This window comes from Pristiophorus japonicus, chromosome 5, assembly GCF_044704955.1.
Source record: "Pristiophorus japonicus isolate sPriJap1 chromosome 5, sPriJap1.hap1, whole genome shotgun sequence".
NCBI lineage: Eukaryota > Metazoa > Chordata > Chondrichthyes > Pristiophoridae > Pristiophorus > Pristiophorus japonicus.
In genome coordinates this window covers 252,300,406-252,320,590 of record NC_091981.1, presented here as the reverse complement: position 1 = coordinate 252,320,590, position 20,185 = coordinate 252,300,406, and the positions used below count along the sequence as shown (strand labels likewise).

The 20,185-nt window shown below is 44.5% G+C and overlaps 1 protein-coding gene across 3 annotated transcripts in view; it reads right to left on the bottom strand.

The window, feature by feature from the left end:
• The window catches only part of LOC139264674 (cAMP-responsive element modulator-like), a 186,526-nt gene that overhangs the window by 153,361 nt on the left and 12,980 nt on the right, over positions 1-20,185 (bottom strand). The gene's annotated exons all lie outside the window — the stretch shown is intronic.

Sequence of the window (20,185 nt, the reverse complement as noted above, 5' to 3'; positions counted from 1 at the left end):
GAGACCAGAAAATAATCGAAGGTAAAATGCTCAACTGGCTAAGAGCTAATTTCAGTGATTTAAGAAGGGACCTAGCACAGGTAGATTGGAAAAGACAATTGCAGGATAAAACCATAACTGAGCATTGAAGGGCATTCAGGGAAAAGATAGATCAGTTGCAAACTAAGCGTATTCCTTTGAAAGGAAAAGATAGAGCATCCAAAAGCTAATGCGCCCTGGATGACAGAGGAGATAAAAGTTAAAATAAAACAAAAAATGGAGGCTTATGACAAATGCCAGTAGCAAGATTCAGTTAATAACCAGGAAGATTATGGAAAGTACAGGAAGCAATTGAAAAAGTTAATATGGGAGGGGAAGAGAGAAAAGATTAGCAGACAACATTAAACTGAACCCTAAGCGAGGGTAAAAAGTTGGGCCTATTAAAGACCGACCCAAAGTGAAATCTTCATGCAGAAGCAAAGGACATGACTAAAGTATTAAATAAGTACAGAGAAGTTTGAAGAGGTGACCCGATAGAAGTTTTCAAGATGATGAGAGGTGTTGATAGAGAAGAACTATTCCCTCTGGCGAGTGGGTGAATAACCAGAGATCATAGATTTAAAATAATTGACAAAACATCTACAGGGGAGATGTGGAGGAATCTTTTCATTCAGCGAGTTGTCAGGATCTGAAACACTATCTGAAAAGGTGGGGGAAACTGATTCCATAAATAATTTTAAAAGGGGAGTTGACAGGTACTTGAGGCTGAGAAACTTGCAGGGTTACAGACAAAAGGCAGGGATGTGGGACTAAGCATGACTGTTCCTTAAAAGAGCCAACACAGGCACGATGGGCTGAATGACCTCCTTTGGTGCTGTAAGTTTCTATAATTCTATGAATAATAGTTAAGTGTCAGCTTGACTGCATTTTGGCCTCGGAGTCAGAGGTAGTGAGTTCAAGCCCCACTACAGGGCTTAAGCATTTAATTTATGCTGCCACTTCAGAGCAGTACTGAGAGAGTGCTGCATTGTCGGAGGTGCCCTTTTTCTAATGAAACATTAAGCCAAGGACCCACCTGCTGATTCAGGTAGACACAAGATTCCATAAAAATTGTCATCGCACTTTTCTGAAGAGCAAGTAGCTCTCCCAGTGCCCAAGCCAACATTCAAACGCCCCACCTGAATACACCAACTGTGTGCTTTACGGTAATTCTGCATTTGAATACTATCTGCTTTCACTGTCTCCCTGGGGAGCCTGTTCCACAGATTGACCACTCACTCATTGAACGGTTTCCACAGATGAATTTTCAATTTACCACCGTCAAGCACAGACGGTGTCCTCTGGTTCTACTGTTATTGACAAGGTGATGCTCTCTGAATTTCCCCAAGCTCAGGAAAGGAAATTCAGAGAGCATCACATCAACGTACTTTTGTGTGTTTCCCATCAGGCGGTTGAAGAGAAGGATTGGCAAGGACCAGGTTAATTTGGTCTGGGAGGAACTTAGAACATAAAAGCTTATTTTTTAATCTGCACTGGAGCATTCTGTATCAATCGAAAAAGTCTACACAGGGCATCAGCAATGAATCTTCACCCTTTAACTGTTAATCTCTCTCCCACAGGATCTGAAATTCTGCTCCTGCAAGAAATATATCAAACTGCACTTGCTGAACCAGGTTTGTTGAGATGCATTAGGGCTAAATTGGTGATGAGAAAAACAAATGCACCAGCATAGTGACAACCAAGTTGTGCTAGCAGCAAACACCACAGCCATATTCACAAGGAGTCTTCTTTTGGTTTCAGTTTTCTCTGGTTGCATTATACTATAATATGTGCTCTTAAAGGGTAAAAAAAAAAATCAGCTCCAATGCTGGATGCACATCTCCGCACAGAACTAATCCACATCCTTTGAGCCGCTTGGAAAATATAAGACATTGGCGAGATAGTAAAACTGGCACATGCAAAACGACAATACATAAACTCTTATTGCAACATAAGATTTTACTTGATGTTATAATTACAATCTCTAAAGAAGTGTCTATAAACATTCATATTTATCTACTATAAATTTTAGTTAGTGTCATATTGTTTGTGTTTTAGTAAACAGTCTGCTCTTAATTCAAACTCACACACTTACGATTATCTGATAATTCATTATGAGCACTCAATTACTACTTGGTAATGTTATTTACATTGCATAAATTGAATTATTGGATAATTAGATTTTTTTATGTGCAAATGAACAATTTCACTGCTTGACTTTATTGCATCCCCAAGGGGGCTTTGTCGGATATCTCAAACTGCTGTATAGGTAGAACAAAAAATAAAGATTACTATAACAAGGTGATAAAGTTCCTTTGATTATACTATGTATTGTATGGTGCAACTTCAGGAGCAGGCTTTAAAGGAGCAGTCACAGTGAATCTTCATGCCAGAATTTGTCAATGTGTCCACATTGTTGGATTTCAATTAACACTTGTTACATCTAATTAACGATCAACATAGCTTCCCAATTCCCAATGCACAATATGTCAACGATTCTGGATGATTAGCAGTGAATTACAAGGCAGCAATCCAATAAAGGGCATACGGATGATGTAAATGGCAGAAGTGAAGTTTAAGGTTTCCATTTGTTCTTTGAATCACAAGATTGGATTACTTTCTGAAAGCACATTTATATTGTAGGACCACTTCCTAAGTCACAAGATAAATGCAGATGAGGCAGGCCATTCAACTAATCTAAATTAGCGCAATCATTTAGAAAAACCTACAGTGCCCTATCAGATCATCTAACCATCTCTAAAAAGACATTGGGCTGGATTTTTGCATTTTTGCCCGTTTCTTTGTGGCACAGCGAAAAATTTAGCGCCTGGTTAACAGTGCCAGAGCAAGAAACTTTCACCGAATGAAAGTTCATGAGGAGCGTTAGCGTGAACTCCGACACTGCACCACATACTTTGTGCGTCGGAGCAGAAAGTTCCGGCACTGAAAAATCTGCCGTTCTGCGCATGTGCAATTTTTTTTTCTTCCAGCGCTTCTAGTCTGGTCTCCGCTCGCAAACGCTAATGCAGGGTGTGGCCGCGCGCATGCACAGTACAGCTGGGGCTGCATCAGCCATTTCACATTTGGATTTTGATCACGTAGGACGACAATTCCAGACAGCGTGCCAGGCAATTCAGCCACGAGACCAATGAAGCTTTAGTGGAGGCTGTGGAAAAAAGATGGCAGGAGTTGCATCTTCGGGGTGGTTCTCGACCATTGCCATCAATATTTAAAAGGATTTAGAGGGAGACAGCAGAGGAAGTCTCTGCCTCAGACACTGTGCCGAAAGAAGTGTAATGACCTGAAAAGGGTAGTCAAGAGTGAGTACAATATTAATTCATGCACTCCTTCATTACCTCAATTATAAATCGGTCACACTATTTGTTCTCGTGCTGTTGGTACCTCAGCACTCTGGATTGCCTTCTAAAAAGCATGACACGAAGGTAGACTTAGTTCAGCACCCTATTTGCCATAAATGATCTTTACACATTATTAAGATTGCTTTCTGAGATCTCATAAGATGGCTCTGCATTTCGATGTCCTCCTGATGAACCACGTACAACTTCCAAGGTCATTAAACAGAGGACTGTGTTATATACAGTATAGTATAACTGCTTTGGTGGCTATCTGCGCCACAAGAGCAGATGGACCCTCGTGACCATTCCCATTTTCATCTTTGTAGGCAAAGAAGTCTCATAATCGCCGTGAACAGGTGTGGACAGGCGGCGGTCCGCCTCAGACCCTGCCACTCACTGACATCAAGGATAGAGTGGCAGGCCTCATCAGCGTCACTGGTTGGGCAGCTGCCACTTAGACCACTGACCCTCGCTTGAATACTGAGGGTAAGTCCTGCACACTCCCTGGGCTGGGTTGGGGCAATGTCCTGCAGTGCCTCTGGACTAGGGTTGGGGCAATGTCCTGCGCACTCCCTGGGATAGGTTGGGGCAATGTCGTGCAATGCCTCTGGACTAGGTTGGGGCAATGTCCTGCACACTCCCTGGGATAGGTTGGAGCAATGTTATGCAGTGCCTCTGGACGAGGTTGGGGCAATGTCTTGCAGTGCCTCCGGACTAGATATAATGGATTAGCGGCGGTCCTTCAAATGAAACGGTGCTATGCGACCTTCCTCATGTCACCCTGCCCCCTCCCCTGCTACTAACCACTCGTCTGTTGCTTTCTATTTCCAGATGACCAGTCACAGGCGCAGCATCCCTCAAGGGACCACTCCACGTCAGGATGAGCCAACTCCGGCGCAGCATCAATCAACCCCTGTCCACCACCGGCACTCAGCTCCTCGGAGGATGACGTGACATTCTCAAGGTTCGACAAATCCGAGGCTCCTGGGACCAGTGGAGTGCAGCAACTCAGTGCTGAGGTTGAATCCCGCAGGACATCTCTCCAGAGGGTGAATTGGCAAAGTCGGTCTGCTGAAAGACAGGCAGATGTGGAACTGGACATGGTGGGAATGTAAAGGGAGAGCATCCAGATCAGCTGTCAGCTCGTTGATGTCTTGGGAAGGATTCCCGCTAGCGGAGGTAGGCTCTCCAGAGGGTGAATTGGCAAAGTCGGTCTGCTGAAAGACAGGCAGATGTGGAACTGGACATGGTGGGAATGTAAAGGGAGAGCATCCAGATCAGCTGTCAGCTCGTTGATGTCTTGGGAAGGATTCCCGCTAGCGGAGGTAGGGTTAGAGACATAGAAAATAGGTGCAGGAGTAGGCCATTCAGTCCTTCAAGCCTGCACCACCATTCAATATGATCATGGCTGATCATGCAATTTCAGTACCTCATTCCTGCTTTCTCTCCATAACCTCTGATCCCTTTAGCTGTAAGGGCCACATCTAACTCCCTTTTGAATATATCCAACAAACTGGCCTCAACAACTTTCTGTGGTAGAGAATTCCACAGGTTAACAACTCTCTGAGTGAAGAGGTTTCTCCTCATCTTGGTCCTAAATGGCTTACCCCCTTATCCTTGGACTGTGACCCCTGGTTCTGGACTTCCCCAACATCGGGAACATTCTTCCTGCATCTAACCTGTCCAATCCCTTCAGAACACGTTAGATTGTTAGTGCGAGCCGTGATACCAGCGAGGCCATCAATGCCCACGAGGCTGGTGGCCTCCAGCAGCGACAGTGGCGTCCCGGAGAGTGTGTGGCACGAACCCTTGCAGAATATGGCGCATCACAGGCACAAGCTCTGCTTCAGCTTGGGCAGGTGATGCAGTCCATGCCTGCTCCCATATTCTCTGCCTTTCCCACTGTCACACATGGAAGTGACGGTTCCAAAGCAGGCCAGCAAGGTGCTCCGGTTGCTAGGGACCAGCCCCGTCGGCAACTGAGTAGCTCCAAGGATATGGGAGGTGGTGTAATTTCTCCGAATGACAGCATTTCACCTACCCCCACTCAGTCGCTAACCAAGCATCAGCGACAGTTGTCACCCAAACCACCTGTGACTGACGACGCCGATGAAGAGGCTAGCCAGTCAGCAGCCGGGCTTTCCATGCCATGAGCTGGTCCAGTGCGTCCCCAGACCCCGAATCCATTGTCTCTCCTCCTCCCCCCACCGCCACCCCCCCCCCCAACACAGCAGCGCTCTGGCAGCCTTACTGCACACTATCTTGGTGCCACTTTGAGTAGGAGCAGCAGGCAAGGGAGGATGATAAGGGGAAGGGGCGCAAAAGACAGTGGGAAAAAATAGTGGGACAGGATATGATGTTGCTGCATTATGTTGTTGATGCTGGATGCATCGTATGTTTTATGTTACAGTATCACTGTTACAGTATCACACTGGATTATGTTCTGATAATGTTGTTGAATGCAGTTCATTTTATTTAATGTTATTTAAGTCTCACAATAAAGGTTACAAAGTTTACAATGTTATAATGTTCAATACATTTTTTCTTTACCGTGTAGTGTCTCATTTACAGAATAAGAGGAATAGTCAATATGGTGGGATAGAGTGGCCAGGCAACACTCAAACATGCCATTCACTCTTCAAGCAAAGTGTTCAATTATGAGCTGCTGACATAAGACTTTCGCAGCGGCGAAATCTCCACGATGCCTCCTCTGTGGTGGTGGTGGTGGTGGTGGTGGTGGCGGTGGTGGCATGGGTTCCTCGCCAGGCTCCTCTTCTTCCTCCTCTTCCCCCCGCAACCCCCTCCCCTGAGGTGGTCCTGCATCCCCATTGGCAATTCCTGTCCCCTCATGATGGCTAAGTTGTGTAGCATGCAGCACACCACAATGAACTCAGAGACCTGCTATGGGGACTATTGCAGGCCGCCTCCAGAGTGGTCCAGGCATCAGAAGCGCTGCTCGAGCACCCCAATTGTCTGTTCGACAAAGTTGTGTGTGGCTGCATGGCTCTCATTATAGCGATGCTCAGCTTCTGTCTGAGGGTTCCGGAGGGGGGTGGGGGGCGGGAGGCTCATGAGCCAAGTGGCAAGGCTGTAATCTTTGTCCCCGAGCAGCCAATGTGGATACAGTCAATGGCACCCTGTACCCTGGGGAAGCCAGCAATTCTGGATAACCCCACAGCCCTGTCTCTCATTGCCTGCGTAATCATAGAGAAAGTGATGAACTGGTCCCTTTCGGTATACAGGGCAGCATTCATCTGGCAAATGCAGCAATGGGTGGCATGCTGAGAGACAGAGCATACGCTTGAAATGATCCCGTTGCATAGAACGCAAGTGACGCTTTTACCTTTAGCGGCAGTCTTGGTGAAAGAGAGGATATCGGGTCGGAAGCTCAGCTCATGGTCAATTAGGATGGAGGAATAAATTTTTGTTTCACAGCGTGTTTTGTCTCTGTACAGTTCTGGTCACTGTTATGAGAAAGACATCTTGGTACTTGAGAAAAATGGGCACGGATTTGGGAGGCGACAAAACATTCAAGGACTTGAGATGGGAGGGAGGTTGGAGATAGGGTGGTAGCTAGCAAGCACAGTGGGGTCAAGGGTTGGTTTTTTGAGAAGGGTGATGACCACAGATTTGAAGGAGAGAGGGACAGTACCAGAGGAGGGAGAACCGTTGATTATGTCGGCTAACCTGGGAGCCAGAAAAGGAAGTTGGGTGGTCAGCAGTTTAGTGGGAATAGGGTCAAGGGAGCAGGAAGTGAGTCTCATGGTCAAGATAAGCGTGAAGAGGTCATGGAGAGATCAGAGAGAAACTAGAGAAAAATGCAAGTTTAGAACTAGGGCAAGGGGGAACATCAGAGGAACTTTGCCCCCGTGGGCTAGGGGACGGAAAGGAACTGGAAGAGGCAGATGATCAGATGGTCTCAACCTTTGAGACAAAGAAGTCCATGAGCTCCTCACACTTCTTGTTGGAGAGGATTGTGGTGGAGGCCAGGGAGAGGGGTTTAAGAAGGAGAGAATAATAGCCGGGGGTTAACTTTGCATTCCAGAATGATTCTGGAATAGTGAGGAGTTTTTGCAAAGAAGAGTAGGACCCGATAATGCTTTATATGGTCCAGCCAGATCTGGCGGTGAATGGTTAAACCAGTTGTCCATCACATCCGTTCAAGTCTGCTCCCCTTGGACTTGAGGGAGCGAAGAGGAAGGCTGTACCAGAGGGAATGGCCAGGGTGAGAGAGAGTAATGGTGTTAATAGGGACTAGGGCATCAAAGGTGGTGGTGAGGGTGTAGTTGAGCAGATCGGTGGCTGCAGAAATGTCATGGTGAATGGAGGGCCAAAGGCTGGACAGTTTGCAGTTGATAAGTGCAGTTGTGAGAGAGTTTGGTGAGAGTTTTTTTCCAGGGACGGATGCAGAAGTAGGGTTGGGTGGGGGCAAAGGGGATATGGGTGGAGAGCGATACAAGGAAATGGTACTCCCACAGAGCTGTAGGACTTTTTATTTCGTAGTGGTCAGATATAACTGAGTGGCTTGCTAATGCAGAGGGGATTTAAGAGTCAACCACATGGCTGTGCACCTGGAGTCAGACTTCCTTCCTTCCCTAAAAAGGACAAGTGAACCAGGTGGGTTTTTACGACAATCGGTATTTTCACGATCACCATAATACTAGCTTTTTATTCCAGAAGTTTTTTTTATTTCATTAGCTAAATTTAAATTCCCCAGCTGCCATGGTAGGATTTAAACTCATGTTTCCAGATCATTAGTCCAGGCCTCTGGATGACACGTCGACCAATATAACCACTATGCTACCATACCCTGCAAGTTCTGTGAATTTAACTTCGAGAGCCAAGTTTTCCTCAACGTAATATTTTTTACATATTACACCAAGGTTCAACCTATGCATGGTTGCATGTCTGAAATCCTGAAACATGACACAGCCCTCAAACACTTTTGCTCCCTCTAATGTTCCCACCCAGTATGCTGATGGTGTCAGCAGTCAATCCACCAGCACCCACAAATGCCTCTCCTGAGTCATATCTTGTCGAGTAGTAACATTTTGTTTATATTATCTTTGTTGATTTTCCTTACCCAAACTTTGCATTTGTCCACATTATACGATATCCGCCACTTGTCAGACATCAGACTGTTCCCCAAACTACACAGGTCCTTGTGTAGTTGATCAGGACTGTTCCTAGTTGTTTACAATCCCTCCCAGTATGGAATCATCTCTTTCCGGATCAGTTCCTATGGACTGGAGGGTAGTTAATGTAACAACACTTTTTAAGAAAGGAGGGAGAGAGAAAATGGGCAATTATAGACCGGTTAGTCTGACAAATGGGAAAAATATTGGAATCAATTATTAAAGATGAAATAGCAGCGCATTTGGAAAGCAGTGACAGGATCGGTCCAAGTCTGCATGGATTTATGAAAGGGAAATCATGCTTGACAAATCTTCTAGAATTTTTTTGAGGATGTAACTAGTAGAGTGGACAAGGGAGAACCACTGGATGTGGTGTATTTAGACTTTCAAAAAGCTTTTGACATGGTCCCACACAAGAGATTGGTGTGCAAAATTAAAGCACATGGGATTGGGGGTAATGTACTGATGTGGATAGAGAACTGGTTGGCAGATAGGAAGCAGAGAGTCGGGATAAACGGGTCCTTTTCAGAATGGCAGGCAGTGACCAGTGGGGTGCCGCAGGGTTCAGTGCTGGGACCCCAGCTATTTACAATATACATAAATGATTTAGATGAAGGAATTGAAAGTAATATCTCCAAGTTTGCAGATGACACTCAGCTGGGTGGCGGTGTGAGCTGTGAGGAGAATGCCAAGAGGCTGTAGGGTGACTTGGACAGGTTAGGTGAGTGGGCAAACGCATGGCAGATGCAGTATAATGTGGATAAATGTGAGTTTATACACTTTGGTGGAAAAAACACGAAGGCAGAATATTATCTGAGTGGTGACAGATTAGTAAAAGGGGAGGTGTAACGAGACCTGGGTGTCATGGTACATCAGTCATTGAAAGTAGCATGCAGGTATAGCAGGCGGTGAAAACGGCAAATGGTATGTTGGCCTTCATAGCTCGGGGATTTGAGTGTAGGAGCAGGGAGGTCTTACTGTAGTTGTACAGGGCCTTGGTGAGACATAGAAACATAGAAATTAGGTGCAGGAGCAGGTTGTTCAGCCCTTTGAGCCTGCAGCACCATTCAATAAGATCATGGCAGATCATTCAACCTCACAGCTCACACCGCCACCTAACTTAGTGTCATCTGCAAACTTGGAGATATTACTTTCAATTCCTTCATCTAAATCATTTATGTATATTGTAAATAGCTGGGATCCCAGCACTGATCCTTTATTAGCCAAGGCATAGAATACAAGAGCAGGGAAGTTATGCTGGAACTCCATACAATACTAGTTAGGCCGCAGCTCAAGTGCTGCGTGCAATTCTGGTCACATTACAGGAAGGATCTGATTGCACTCGAAAGGGTGCAGAGGAGGTTTACGAGGATGATGCCAGGACTGGAAAACTTTAGCCTTGAGGAAAGATTGAATAGAGTGGGATTGTTTTCCTTGGAACAGAAGAGACGGAGGGGGATTTAATCGAGGTGTATAAAATTATGAGGGGCTTAGATCGAGTGGATGGGAAGGACCTATCAGTAACCAGGGGGTACAGATTTAAAGTAGTTGATCGAAGGATTAGAGGGGAGATGAGGAAACATTTCTTCACTGAGGGTGGTGGGAGTCTGGAACTCACTGCCTGAAAGGGTGGTAGAGGCAGCCTCGGCTAATAAAAGAAAGCATTCCGTTTGGCTTTTTAACTACCTCATCACATTTAAAAAGTACTTGGATGTGCACTTAAAGAGCCGTAATCTACAGGACTGCAGACCTAGTGCTGGAAGGTGGAATTAGGCTGGGTAGCTCTTTTTCGACCAGCACGGACATGGGCCGAATGGCCTCCTTCGGTGTTGTAATTTTTCAATGATTCTCATACTCTCATCACTTTTTTGTATCTCCTCTGTACTTTCTATATTCAGCTTGGTTCTCTCTTGTATTATGAACCTGTCTCATTTTAACTTCTATATCTTTAGTCAACCAGGGAGCTCAAGCTTTGGATACCCTCACTTCCCCCCCTCATGGGAATGTGTCTATTCTGTACCCGAACCATCTCTTCTTTGAAGGCCACCCATTATTCAATTAGGCCTACCAAATTTTGAATCCAATCAACCTCGGTCACTGATTAAGAAAGTTCTCTTTTACACGTTTCAGGAATTCCTCCCCCTTTGCCCTTTACACTGTTAGCTTATATTAGGATAATTGAAGTCCCCCATTATCACTACTCTTGTCCTTGCAACTCTCTGTAATTGGCTCGTTTTCTCCTTCCCACTATTTGGTAGCCTATGATATACATCCAGTAGCATAGTGGCTCCTCTATTGTTCCTTAATTCTAACCAAATATATTCTGTCTTTGACCCCCACAACTAAATCATCCCTCTCCACAGCTAGAATAGTTTATTTGATCATTACTGCCACCAATGTTCTCTCTTAATTTTTTGGGGCGCACGGCTCCTTGAATATGCTGCGCGGCCCATTCAAATTTCCACGCAAGCTTGGTTTTTCCATTTAAAAGCCAGTTAGTCAGCTGTGCAGGACCTCCAGACCGCTGCACAGCCTCGCAACTTAACAGGAACATTAATGCCATCCCTCCTTTTTTCTTTCCTGAATGTCGTGTAGCCAGGAATATTAAGTTCCCAATCCTCCACTTCTTTGAGCCAGGTCTGTTATTGCACTATATCACAGTCCCACATGGTAACACGTACCTACAGCTCACCAACATTATTTACCATGCCACGTGCATTCCAAACCTATCTTAGATTGCCTCACATTTGCCCCCTGCCTGATTTCAGCTATTCTTTACTCTAGTGCTTTTTGGCTCTCCCAGTACTCTCTGCACCTTATTTCTCCTATCTAATGTTTCTTTTCTGGTGCACAGCCCGATCAAATTAGTTTCTGCCCTCCCCCACAGCACTATTGGTCCCAGCTGTTAAGGTGCAACCAGTCCAGCTTGTACAGGTCCCTCCTACCCTAGAACTGATCCCAATGCCCCAGGAATCTGAAATCCTCCTTCCTGCGCCATTTCTCCAGCCACAGTTAACCTGTCCTATCCCACTATTCCTATATTCACGATAGTATGGCACTGGAAGCAATCCAGAGATTGTGACCTTTGAGGTCTTAAGAGTAATTATGGCACAGAAGACCGCCATACAGCCCATGGAATCTATGCCAGCTCTTTTAATTTTCTCCCAAGCTCCTGAAACTCTGACTGCACGACTTCAACCCTTTTCCTTCTATGTCATTGATTCCCATATGGTCCACAACTTCTAATTGTCCTCCTTCCCCCCTCAAAATGTTCTGCATCCTCAAGTGATTTCCTTTACCCTGGCACCATGGAGGCAACATACCATACAGGATTCACGTGGGCAGTTGCAGAAACGCCTGTCTATCCCCTATCAAATCCACTATGACCACTGCATTTCTACACTGTGCTGCACCCTCATGTGCAGTTATTAGCCTCATGGTGCATAGATGTGATCTAGACTGTACACTCCCGAAGAGTTGTCACCCTCACCAGTATTCAGCATTAAAAAGCGGTTCGAGAGTGCCACATTCCAGGAGGATTCTGCACCACCTGCCTCTTCCTATCGAGCCGGATGGCCACCCACTTACTATTCTCCTGAACTCTCTGTAGCTGTCAGGTGACCACCTCCTAGAACTTGTGGACCAGGAAATTCTCAGCCTCCCATATGTCCTGCAGTGACTCCGGCTGCTCCTCAAGCTAAGAAATCCTGAGCTGGAGTTCAAGGAACTGCACATATGCTTATCCATGACACAAAGCGTCTTGGCATTCCCACATGGCACAAGAATTGCAAGCAACGGGGCCGATTATTTTACTTAAAAGTCTATCTACTTATGTTATAGATATGTCTTTATAGTTTAATATCCCCTTACTCCTAATATTCAATTATTTATGTACACCAGATTTTTATTTAATACAATTTGGATCCCTTTAATGTTCATATCCTCTACTTAGTAATTAATTAAATCGAAGTGGATAAAATTAACTGAGATTATTTATATATTTACTTATGTACTGTAGCTTCTTGGTTTAACGTACTTAGCATCTCCTTCTCCCAGCCAGCCAGCCACTCCGTTTAGCAGATTCACCCAACTGTGTGTGCACAGCTCTGTTAAAGCAAAGAAGGTTAAGAGGAGATTTAATAGGTGTTAAAAATTGAGAAATTGTTTCCACTGGCCGGTTGGTCAGTAGCCAGAGGGCACAGATTGAAGATAATTGGCGAAATCAGAGGGGAGATGAGAATTTTTTTTAAATGCATGTTGTTATGTGGAATGGAATGGACTGCCCGAAAGGGTGGCGGAAGCAGATTCAATAGTAACTTTCAAAAGGGAATTGGATATATGCTTAGAAGGAAAAATTTGTAGAGCTGTAGGGGACACGATGAGCCGAAATGCCTCCTTCTTTGATTTTATGACAATTGTACTTTTGAAAGTAAAATTGTGTTCACAATGAAAAATGTCACAAATGAAAGCTGAAGAACCAGATAATGGAACACTCAGTGCACAAGCACTAAATACAATACACAGGAATAAAAACTTGCCAAATGATATACTAGGGTTTAACCTGGTAACTACAGATCAGGTTAACTTCAGTGGTGGGAGAGACCTTTGTCAAGGAGCAAAATTCTCACTTGTCAGAAGCATAGATTAATAACAGACAGCCAGCATGGATTTGTTAAAGGTAAATTATCTGACTAACCAGATTGAGTTCTTTGAGAAAGTAATAGAGGGTTGATGAAGGTATTGCAATAATGTTGTATATATGGACTTTTAAAGGGCATCTGATAAAGTACCACATAACAGACTTATTTGGAAAATAGAACCACATGTGATTAATGAAACAGTGGTAACTTGGGTACATAATTGGCTAAGGGATAGGAGGCAGAGAGTAGAGGTGAACTGAAGAGAAGTACACAGTGAGGTCCCCCAGGGGTCGGAATTAGGACCATTGCTTTTCATGTTATATATAAATGACCTAGACTTTGGTACTGGGAGTACAATTTTGAAGTTTACAGATGATACAAAACTTGGCAACATAGTAAATAGTGAGCAGCATAGTAGCAGATTTCAGGAGGGCATGGACTGTGAAATGAGAAGACACATGGCAGATAACATCTGTGGTTGGGAAAATGTTGGACTCCATTATTAAAGAAGCAGTAGCAGGACATTTGGAAAAGCAAAATTCGGTCAGGCAGAGTCAGCATGAAGTTATGAAGGGGAAATCATGTTTGACAAATTTGCTGGAATTCTTTGAAGATGTAATGAACAGGGTGGAGAAAGGAGAACCAGTGGATGTGTTGTATTTGGACTTCCAGAAGGCATTTGACAAGGTACCACATAAAAGGTTACTGCACAAGATAAAAGTTCACAGGGTTGGAGGTGATATATTAGCGTGGATAGAGGATTGGCTAACTAACAGAGAACAGAGAGTCGGGCTAAATGGTTCATTCTCTGGTTGGCAATCAGTAACGAGTGGGGTGCCGCAGGGATCAGTGCTGGGACCCCAACTATTTACAATCTATATAACGACTTGGAAGAAGGGACTGAGTGTAATGTAGTTTGTTGCTGATACAAAGATGGGAGGAAAAGCAACGTGTGAGGAGGACACAAAACATATGCGAAAGGACAGAGACAGGCTAAGTGAGTGGGAAAAAATTTGGCAGATGGAGTGTAATGTTGGAAAGTGCGAGGTCATGCGCTTTGGCAGAAAAAAATAATCGAAGAGCAAGTTATTATTTAAATGGAGAAAGATTGCAAAGTGCTGCAGTACAGCGGGACCTGGGGGTACTTGTGCATGAAACACAAAAGGATAGTATGCAGGTACAGCAAGTGATCAGGAAGGCCAATGGAATCTTGGCCTTTATTGCAAAGGGGATGGAGTATAAAAGCAGGGAAGTCTTGCTGCAGCTATGCAGGGTATTGGTGAGGCCACACCTGGAATACTGCGTGCAGTTTTGGTTTCCATATTTACGAAAGGATATACTGGCTTTGGAGGCAGTTCAGAGAAGGTTCATTAGGTTGATTCCAGAGATGAGGGGGTTGACTTATGAGGAAAGGTTGAGTAGGTTGGGCCTCTACTCATTGGAATTCAGAAGAATGAGAGGTGATCTTATCGAAACGTATAAGATTATGAGGGGGCTTGACAAGGTGGATGCAGAGAGGATGTTTCCACTGATGGGGGAAACTAGAACTAGAGGGCATGATCTTAGAATAAGGGGCCACCCATTTAAAACAGAGATGAGGAGAAATTTCTTCTCTCAGAGGGTTGTAAATCTGTAGAATTCGCTGCCTCAGAGAGCTGTGGAAGCTGGGACATTGAATAAATTTAAGACAGAAATAGACAGTTTCTTAAATGATAAGGGGATAAGGGGTTATGGGGAGTGGGCGAGGGAAGTGGAGCTGAGTCCATGATCAGATCAGCCATGATCTTATTGAATGGTGGAGCAGGTTCATAGAAACATAGAAACATAGAAAATAGGTGCAGGAGTAGGCCATTCGGCCCTTCTAGCCTGCACCGCCATTCAATGAGTTCATGGCTGAACATTCAACTTCAGAACCCCATTCCTGCTTTCTCGCCATACCCCTTGATCCCCCTAGCAGTAAGGACCTCATCTAACTCCTTTTTGAATATATTTAGTGAATTGGCCTCAACAACTTTCTGTGGTAGAGAATTCCACAGGTTCACCACTCTCTGGGTGAAGAAGTTCCTCCGCATCTCGGTCCTAAATGGCTTACCCCTTATCCTTAGACTGTGACCCCTGGTTCTGGACTTCCCCAACATTGGGAACATTCTTCCTGCATCTAACCTGTCTAACCCCGTCAGAATTTTATATGTTTCTATGAGGTCCCCTCTCATTCTTCTGAACTCCAGTGAATACAAGCCCAGTTGATCCAGTCTTTCTTGATAGGTCAGTCCCGCCATCCCGGGAATCAGTCTGGTGAACCTTCGCTGCACTCCCTCAATAGCAAGAATGTCCTTCCTCAGGTTAGGAGACCAAAACTGTACACAATACTCCAGGTGTGGCCTCACCAATGCCCTGTACAACTGTAGCAACACCTCCCTGCCCCTGTACTCAAATCCCCTTGCTATGAAGACCAACATGCCTTCTGGCCTAGTCCTGTTCCTATTTCTTATGTTCTTATGTATACAATGTAGTATGGATAAGTGTGAAGTAATGCACTTTGGGAGGAACATGGAGTATAATCTAAATGGCACTCTTGTGAGGGGGAGGTGGTTGCAAGAGCAGAGGGACCAGAGGGTGCATATTCACAAATCTTTGAAAGTGGTAGGGCAAGTGCTGCAAGATTCTATGATTTTAAATTGTTCATGGTGAAACTAACTTTCTGCTTGGTATTGGAGCAGTTTATGCATAGAAATGTTAAATAACTAAATCCCACATTCAAATCAATACCTGGAAGTTTTTTTCCCCTCAAAAGTAAAAATATGGTCAATATAATTATCAATTTCATGATGCAAGAAAATTTAAAATAAAGTTATACAACTTGGTAAGAATAGTCTATCCTTTTAAAAACAAAAGTGAGTGTGCAATCAATATCTTGTCCAATTGCCACATAAAGCAAATTGTGATAAAAGATGTATACAGGTCAAAAATACAAGAGGTGGACACCCCAACATTCAGTTCCCTCCTAAAAGCAGAGAAAATCAAAATATCAAATTTGTTATTACTTTTATCAGTTTCTGAATTTAAGTATGCAATATTCAGCAATTTATTTCGACTAAAGTATTCATAGAGCAATTCCATCATAAAACATTAAATCTGTTACTCTTGTAAGACGAAATTCTGCATATGTTCATAACACACGAACATAGCACATTTAAACTAAATATTAGAACAGTGGTTCACCCAATCTTGACGAGGCCATTAAAGAGCACAAGTCAGATGCCCAAAGGAATGTCTTAAATATTTCCTCAAAATGTAGTCAGTAGTCTAACTGAAGGCATGAAAGTAAAGGGTTAATATTAATTTAACCATTAAGACTCAAACAAAACATCTCTCACCAGGGATAGAAGACAAACCTTCAAAACGAAAGGCCAGGATATGGCTCATTAATGAGGACATAAATATGTCCTGTCTTGTTGGGAACTGTTGGGACTAAAACTAGGCAACGGTGCCAGTGCTTCAGACTTGCAGAGCTGTGCAGGGCGCTTGAAACCAGAAGGGTTGAACATTTCAAAAATGTTGCTTTGATTGGTCAATAAAAGTGTGTGTGTGTGTGTGTGTGGGGGGGGGGTTTATGGAAATGAAGGATAGACAAGATAGCGCTTTGACACTAGTTCAGTACCAGTTCTCAATCTTAAGCTTTCAGTCAAGTTCAGTTCTAGATCTTTTAGTAGTACCACCATATGTAGACAGGTGTCTCTATAAAATCAGAAAGTGCTTCCTCTGCAGAGAGAAAAGTAATAGAAGATTGTACGACTGTACAAGCAGCTAACTGTTGCTTCGGTATCCCAGTTTCTGAAATCAAGAGAGGTGAGATGCAAGCCATCTGGTCTAGATTCAGCAACTGGCTATTTATTGTTTTCCCCCCTCTCTTGGCCAACTCTAGCCTCGGACTTAATTTGACCAGAACCTCCGAGAATCCATGTGCAACGCCCATTTTTCCCGCAGAGCATTTTTTTCCCCCTATTTTTTGACCAAAGTACCGCCAGGATTTTAGCAGTCTTTTCGACGGTAAATGGGCGGAACATGTTTTTGATCAATTTCAACCCCATTGACTTTAATCTATTAATTAAACTGGCTATCTAATGCTCATTGGATTGGATGAATAGGGGTGAGTGATGCTCATGTGGAGCATAAATTAACATGAAATACTTGCATGGATCAGTTGTACCGAATGGCCTGTTTCTGTGCTGTAAATTCTAATGTTAACTTCTCAGCTTATTCAACTTGCCAATTCATATTAACCTCAGATACTGATCTCAACTGTAAATTTATAAATCAGCAGTTACAGCTGCATTGCTGTCGTATCCTTTTAACCCCATCTAATAATTATTTGCATGCTGTGTTCAGTGCTGCTAACAAGGATTGCACTGTCAATAAACAATTGTTATTTCATGACTCTGTTGTCTTAGACTTCTTTGAAATTGGCACAGGCTAATTAATTCACTGAACAGCTTGTGTGACTGAATTGGAGGCTGACAGAGTAAAAGTTAATACAATCCAAACTGGTTGATCTAATTCAAGTAACCAAATTAATACAATCCAAACTGGTTGATTTAGTTCAAGGAACCAAGTTAATACAATCCAAACTAGTCGATTTAGTTCGGGAAACCAAATTTGAGAATCATTCACTCCTCGGCGTAAACTAGATGGCAAAGCCCAGGTGGTTCTTTGAAGAATAATTAAGGTGAAGGGTTAAGGACTCATCTGGTGCCCTTGAGTGTTCCAACAATGCTCCCCTGTAGGAAGCTTGAGGATGCCAGCCATCCTTGATCACTAGAGGTTGTGAGTGAGCAACATTGGCAGAAAGCATGGAAATGATTGCCTATCCACCTCAGTTAGGTGTTGACACGACTGGGATTGACAAAAAGTAATGTCAAAAATTATGTACTGATCTGCAAGTATCAATATCACAAATGTTTGAAATCATACAATTAAAATGGTCATATTAGCATTGCTGTATTTGAAGCGTACACCAACTCCTGTCATGATAGAATAATTAACTTATGCTGGTGGTCTTCGCAATTCAGCCAATATATTTATTTACAAAAACAGTATCTTTTCCCCCATACATCCCCTCGGTTAGGAATCCATTCCCTCACAAGGCAGTCGGAGGAGCAGCGGTCAGGAGCTGCCAGCGGGAGCAGGAAGCTCGAGGCCTATAAAAGGCCAGTGGCAGTCAGATGAGCAGTAGTCGGGAGCAGCCAGCGGGAGCAGGAGGCTTGAGGCCTATAAAAGGCCAATGGCAGTCGGAGGAGCAGTAGTCGGGAGCAGCCAGCGGGAGCGGAAGCGGGAGGCTTGAGGCCTATAAAAGGTCAGTGGCAGTCAGAGGAGCAGCAGTCGGGAGCAGCCAGCAGGAGCAGGAGGCTTGAGGCCTATAAAAGGCCAATGGCAGTCGGAGGAGCAGTAGTCGGGAGCAGCCAGCGGGAGCGGGAGCGGGAGGCTTGAGGCCTATAAAAGGTCAGTGGCAGTCAGAGGAGCAGCAGTCGGGAGCAGCTAGCTGGTGCAGGGACAAAAGGCAAAATAGAAGTTAAAAAGAAATCGAAGTGTGACGTCACAGCCAAGCGGGTAAGTGATTGGCTGGTGGCTGAGTGAGTATTTTTTCTCTTTCTTATCAGTAGGAAACCTTTGGCATTGTTGCCAAATTAAGTTAATCTAAGGGTTAAGTCATGGCAGGAGAGCGCAGAGCCATGTCATGCTCCTCCTGTGCTACGTGGGAAGTCAGAGACACTTTCAGTGACCCTGGCTGCTGTGTGCGGGAAGTGTGTCCAGCTGCAGTTCCTGTCAGACCGCATTGCGGCACTGGAGCGGCGCATGGATTCACTCTGGAGCATCCGCGATGCTGAGGATGCCGTGAATAGCATGTTTAGTGAGCTAGTCATACCGCAGGTAAAGGTTACACAGGCAGATAGGGAATGGGTGACCATCAGGAAGAGCAAGGGAATGAAGGTAGTGCAGGGGTCCCCTGCGGTCACCTCCCTCCAAAACTGTTTTGGATACTGTTGAGAGGTGGCTCTTCAGGGGAAGGTAGCAGCAGTCAAATTCATGGCACCAGGGGTGACTCTGCTGCACAGAAGGGCAAGAAAAAGAGTGGCAGAGCTATAGTGATAGGGGATTCTATTGCAAGGGGAATAGATAGGCGTTTCTTCGGCCACAAACCAGACTCCGGGATAGTATGTTGCCTACCTGGTGCAAGGGTCAAGGATGTCTCGGAGCGACTGCAGCGCATTCTGGAGGGGGAGGGGGAGGGGGAACAGCCAGCTGTCATGGTGCATATAGGTACCAACGATATAGGTCGGACCTCATTCTGCTTTTTTACAATCTGAATTTCGGGAGCTAGGAGTTAAATTAAAAAGTAGGATCTCAAAAGGTAGTAATCGCAGGATTGCCACCAGTGCCACATGTTAGTCAGAGTAGGAATAGCAGGATAGTTCAGATAAATGCGTGGCTTGAGATTTGGTGCAAGGGGGAGGGATTCAAATTCCTGGAACATTAGAACTGGTTCTGGGGGAGGTAGAACCAATACAAACCGGACGGTCTGACCCTGGGCAGGACCGGAACCGATGTCCTAGGCGGAGTGTTTGCTTGTGGTGTTGGGGAGGGTTTAAACTAATATGGCAGGGGAATAGGAGTCGATGCAGGGAGGCAGAGGGAAGTAAAAAAGGGGGCAGAAGCAAAAGGTAGAAAGGAGAAAAATAAAAGTGGAGAGCAGAGAAATCAAGGGCAAAAATCAAAAAGGGCCACATTACAACATAATTCTAAAAGGACAAAGAGTGCTAAAAAAAAACAAGCCTGAAGGCTCTGAGTCTCAATGCGAGGAGCAGTCGTAATAAAGTGGATGAATTAACTGCGCAGATAGCTGTTAACGGATATGATGCAATTGGGATTACGGAGACATGGCTCTCAGGTGACCAAGGCTCGGAACTCAACATCCAGGGGTATTCAATATTCAGGAAGAATATACAGAAAGGAAAAGGAGGTGGGATAGCGTTACTGG